Below are 5,667 nucleotides of genomic sequence, written 5' to 3'. Positions count from 1 at the left end.
CGTCGGCGCGTCCGCGTGTGCGGCGCAGTTTACTCCCTCGCGTGATCCGATTCGAGGACACTGCCAGGCGGGGAGTTTGACTGGGGCGGTACATCTGTCAAAGAATAACGCAGGTGTCCTAAGGCCAGCTCAGCGAGGACAGAAACCTCGCGTAGAGCAAAAAGGGCAAAAGCTGGCTTGATCCCGATGTTCAGTACGCATAGGGACTGGCGAAAGCACGGCCTATCGATCCTTTTGGCTTGGAGAGTTTCCAGCAAGAGGTGTCAGAAAAGTTACCACAGGGGATAACTGGCTTGTGGCGGCCAAGCGTTCATAGCGACGTCGCTTTTTGATCCTTCGATGTCGGCTCTTCCTATCATTGCGAAGCAGAATTCGCCAAGCGTTGGATTGTTCACGCCACTAATAGGGAACGTGAGCTGGGTTTAGACCGTCGTGAGACAGGGTTAGTTTTACCCTACTGATGACTGTGTCGTTGCGATAGTAATCCTGCTCAGTACGAGAGGAACCGCAGGTTCGGACATTTGGTTCACGCACTCGGCCGAGCGGCCGGTGGTGCGAAGCTACCATCCGTGGGATTAAGCCTGAACGCCTCTAAGGCCGAATCCCGTCTAGCCATTGTGGCAACGATATCGCTAAGGAGTCCCGAGGGTCGAAAGGCTCTGAAAATACGTGACTTTACTAGGCGCGGTCGACCCACGTGGCGCCGCGCCGTACGGGCCCAACTTGTTTGCCGGACGGGGCACTCGGGCGGCGCTGTCTGGGATCTGTTCCCGGCGCCGCCCTGCTCCTACCGGTCGACCATGGGTGTCTATATTTCGATGTCGGGACTCGGAATCGTCTGTAGACGACTTAGGTACCGGCGCGGGGTGTTGTACTCGGTAGAGCAGTTGCCACGCTGCGATCTGTTGAGACTCAGCCCTAGCTTGGGGGATTCGTCTTGTCGCGAGACGAGACCCCCGCGGCTGGGCGCCAGGGGCACGTGTGTATCTTGTAATTTGTTTCTTTGTGCTTGGCATCTCTGGGCGTATCGGTCCGGCCGGGCGCAGCGCACCCAGGGCGCTGCATTGGGTGCGGCGGACTCGGGCGTATCGGTTTGCGGGCCCCTTGCCGCTGGCGTGGGTGCTGCGATGGGTGCCGCCTCCGTGCGCCGCGGGGGAGGCGGCGGCGGCGGCCGGGCGCGTTGTGGTCCGCCGCGCTACAGCGTATCGCTTTGTCAGCCGGTGATGGGTGCCAGACGGGCGGTGTCGGCCCACCGGTCGGAGCGTCGCGTGGAGGCGGCGGTGTCGGGTGGGTGCCGTGCGGCGGTCGCGGTGCCCGGCAGGCAACGGTGAGTGTACGCCGGCGGGCGCGCGCGCTGTGTGGTAACGTAGCGTAGACCGCAGTACGGTGAACTCCGATACCTCTAAACTATGGATGTGAAATAAAATATAATAAGACATGATGCTCCCGCAAGAAAATAGACTTGGGAAAGGGTGTGTCGTTGGCAAGTCCCCGGGGCGGTTAGTGTGTGTGGTGATAAGTCTGTAGGGCGCGATGTATTGCTGTTTACATGTCTTTGGCGCTGCGGTGAATTATTATTATTATTGCGAGGGCACGAGAGATGCAACAGATGTGAACATCATTTAGTTGCAACGCTGGGCAGTGTTATAGATCTACAACGAGTAATAGGAGGGTAGGGAAAATATGGGCAACGGTTCGCGCGCGCCCTCTGGTCCTGACATCAACGTCCACAATAAACAGACCATACCGCCCTCTATGGACGACGCTGACACCGCCACCCACAGACACAACACAGCCATCTATGAGAATGTGACCAAACTACATTGCCGTCTGGCCCAGAAACGACACCTCCATCTACAGGAATCCAACGGAACTACACCAACCATACTGCCAAACCACAGCATCGCCATCTATGACAATGTGACGAAACCACATGCAATAGCCCCATCTACGCGAATCGGACGACACTACGTCCACCATGTCGCGCGCAACACGAAAACTAAATACCGCCATCTGCAAGTCTCCCGAAACATGACCTGCTGCACCGACGATACCGCCATCTATGAGACGCCACCCCGACTACGACATCGCTAGGTCCCACAGTAACCCATTTTTCGACGCCACCCACAAAGCCTGCATCATCTGTCCACCACAGGAACCCGAACGCCAGTGCCTGCGTCGCACGAAGTAGTCAACCGACAATCACTCCACCCGCACCCGCACGTGCCCCCACCCCAACCGCCCAAATCGCAACCCAAGCGGATGAACGGCGGACTCTTCCCGCACTCGTACGTTGCAATCCACCCCTATATCTTGCGTTTCATGACGAGTTATATCCAATATGCCAAATTCCCGCTGTCCCTATACATGCCTGTAAGTCTGTGCACACAATATGAACCACACCTCAGCGAGACACTCCATCACACATTACTCTCTGCCTGTAACAGACACAGATACGATATGTAAGCACCAGCATGGACCAACGTCCGGTGCATCCTCTCCGCCACAGTACACCATCCACACTATGATAACCACACCAGGGGGGTCCAATTATAAAATAGAATATCCCACCCGTCCAACATCCACAATTGCTCAGATAAGCCACCAACACCCACACATGTCCTACACAGGGGTGCACCCAACACCACCACACTGCCTCCTGTTACGGCACAGAAACAATGGCAGGAATGAATCACACAGGTCTGCCACTCCCTTGCCGCAACCACAGACGCGGCGCGCCTCCAGTCACGAGCGAAAAGCGCATCCTGACGAGACAGAACTGCTGTGACATACTGACGCTGCCTCAGACATTCACTTACAATGATCACTACCAACGAACCTGCCCCCCCCCCCCCCCCCCAAACACACTATCTCTTACCATGTTGTGTACTGTAATCCAACCCATTTTGCACCTTAACCTAACCAAATTTGTAACGCAATTTGTACCGCAATGTAACGCAATTTGTACCGCAATGTAACGCAATTTGTACCGCAATGTAACGCAATTTGTAACGCAATTTGTGTCTTAACCTAACCCACGTTGTGCCTTAACCTAACCCACGTTGTGCCTTAACCTAACCCACGTTGTGCCTTAACCTAACACACGTTGTGCCTTAACGTAACCCACGTTGTGCCTTAACGTAACCCCACGTTGTGCCTTAACGTAACCCACGTTGTGCCTTACCGTAACCCACGTTGTGCCTTAACGTAACCCACGTTGTGCCTTAACGTAACCCACGTTGTGCCTTAACGTAACCCACGTTGTGCCTTAACGTAACCCACGTTGTGCCTTAACCTAACCCACGTTGTGCCTTAACCTAACCCACGTTGTGCCTTAACCTAACAACACGTTGTGCCTTAACGTAACCCACGTTGTGCCTTAACGTAACCCCACGTTGTGCCTTAACGTAACACACGTTGTGCCTTAACGTAACCCACGTTGTGCCTTAACGTAACCCACGTTGTGCCTTAACGTAACCCACGTTGTGCCTTAACCTAACCCACGTTGTGCCTTAACCTAACCCACGTTGTGCCTTAACCTAAACCCACGTTGTGCCTTAACCTAACCCACGTTGTGCCTTAACGTAACCCACGTTGTGCCTTAACGTAACCCACGTTGTGCCTTAACGTAACCCACGTTGTGCCCTTAACGTAACCCACGTTGTGCCTTAACGTAACCCACGTTGTGCCTTAACGTAACCCACGTTGTGCCTTAACGTAACCCACGTTGTGCCTTAACGTAACCCACGTTGTGCCTTAACGTAACCCACGTTGTGCCTTAACCTAACCCACGTTGTGCCTTAACCTAACCCACGTTGTGCCTTAACCTAACCCACGTTGTGCCTTAACCTAACCCACGTTGTGCCTTAACCTAACCCACGTTGTGCCTTAACCTAACCCACGTTGTGCCTTAACCTAACCCACGTTGTGCCTTAACCTAACCCCACGTTGTGCCTTAACCTAACCCACGTTGTGCCTTAACCTAACCCACGTTGTGCCTTAACCTAACCCACGTTGTGCCTTAACCTAACCCACGTTGTGCCTTAACCTGCTCTGTAATTGGCATATGACACGTTACATTAATCTAGTGTTGTCTAACCACAACCCTCTGAATATAGTTCGCTACTCGCACCGCCCACCCTCTTGTGTGTCGTTTCATGTTGAACACTTCGCAAGTGTTGCTTACTTTTTACATGCTCCCGCTGTACACTGTAATGTGGACAACTGCAGGATGTACATCGCCCCCCCCCCTCCACCCTGCCTTCGCACGCTGGTCGTTCAGGTGCTTGCGTGTTCAATGCCCTTCGCAGCTGTTCACTGGCATTCGCATGTCGAAGCGCTCAGTCTACGTCGTGGTACGGCCTGTGTCCACTGTCCGCTGATATCGTAAGCTTAATCCTCACATTGTACTGCACATAGGTCCGTATGTACTGAATGATACGCTGTGGCACATGTGTGACCGTACGACTGCGCCCAACAACAGCGAACCATACGGTCCAAATGTTGTGCACTCAGCCACGTGCCGTCTCCCCATAACAGCTACATTGCAGTGTGGTACGCCATAGAGACGTGTGGGAGTAACGGACGCCCTGGATGGCGATCAGCATGAGCCCGTCTGTTGATGTAGTGGCGCGTGTATTCAAACGTAGTCGTCTCTTCTCACACAGTGTGATAGCATGGTGCACCGCGTTCCACATCTGCGACATGGTACAGATGCTGGTTGACAGTCGGTCTCGTAATGGACATCGCATACGTAGGGGGCCACCTCCCACGTGTTCTCTAGTCGTGCACATTTTGTTGCGTGTATGTGGGCAGACGTAGTGTGTCGTGACACCTAACAGACAGGTATGCAATAATCGTTGCATTTGCAAACTGGGATGGACGTCTACGTTTGCTGGTGACGTGACGCAACGCAAATGAACAACTGGTAAACCCATTGTGGTGCGGTTGTTGTTGCTGGAGGTAAATCAGTAAGGGCAAATCTGTGTGTGAAGCGATACGCGGCGGTGGCTGGGTGGGACCGTCCCCCGGCCGGTGAGGGGGGGCCGCCCGGCGTGCTGGCCGCGCGGTGCGTGGGCGCACGCGCTACAGCCGGCTGGTGGGGGGCGCCCAGTGGCAGGCGCGCCGGCCGACGGACGCGGCAGGCGGCGCAGCTGCGCGCCGGGGCACCCTGCGCGCGGCGCCGGGCGGCCAAAGTGGGTCCTCGCGGGCCCGGTGCGAAGCGCGGTGGACATCTGCAGTGTGCTGGTCCGACTGAGGACTGTGTGCGTTGAGGATGCGCCGCCGCCCGGCACTCGGCGCCGCGACGCCGTCTGCTGCTCGGTCGCCCCAGCGGTTCTCGCTGGTGGTTTGTATCGCAGTTGTGCAGACGTGTTGGCACGTGCGCTGTGCTGGGAGAGTTCGCTTCGGCACCCACGTGGGGCCTTTGCCCTTCTGTGGCGCTGGCGTTGGAGCTGCCGGTCACCGTAGGTGGCGCGTGTTGTCTCCCGCCGGCAATGCCACGACAGCACGCTCCCGGGCCTCTGTCGGCAGCGGCAAAGCTCAGTTGGGAGCACGGGTGGTCGGCACCTAAAGCGTCTACTCGCCTAACACTCCGGGCGATTGCGCCTCTCTCGAACCCGACCAAGTACTTAGGACGGCGCTGCGCGCCGCCGGGACCTGAGAGGG

The sequence above is a fragment of the Schistocerca cancellata genome, unplaced genomic scaffold (genome assembly GCF_023864275.1).
Source record: "Schistocerca cancellata isolate TAMUIC-IGC-003103 unplaced genomic scaffold, iqSchCanc2.1 HiC_scaffold_573, whole genome shotgun sequence".
In the NCBI taxonomy this organism is placed as follows: domain Eukaryota; kingdom Metazoa; phylum Arthropoda; class Insecta; order Orthoptera; family Acrididae; genus Schistocerca; species Schistocerca cancellata.
The sequence above is the reverse complement of the archived record's forward strand: the minus strand, read 5'-3'. Positions refer to the sequence as shown.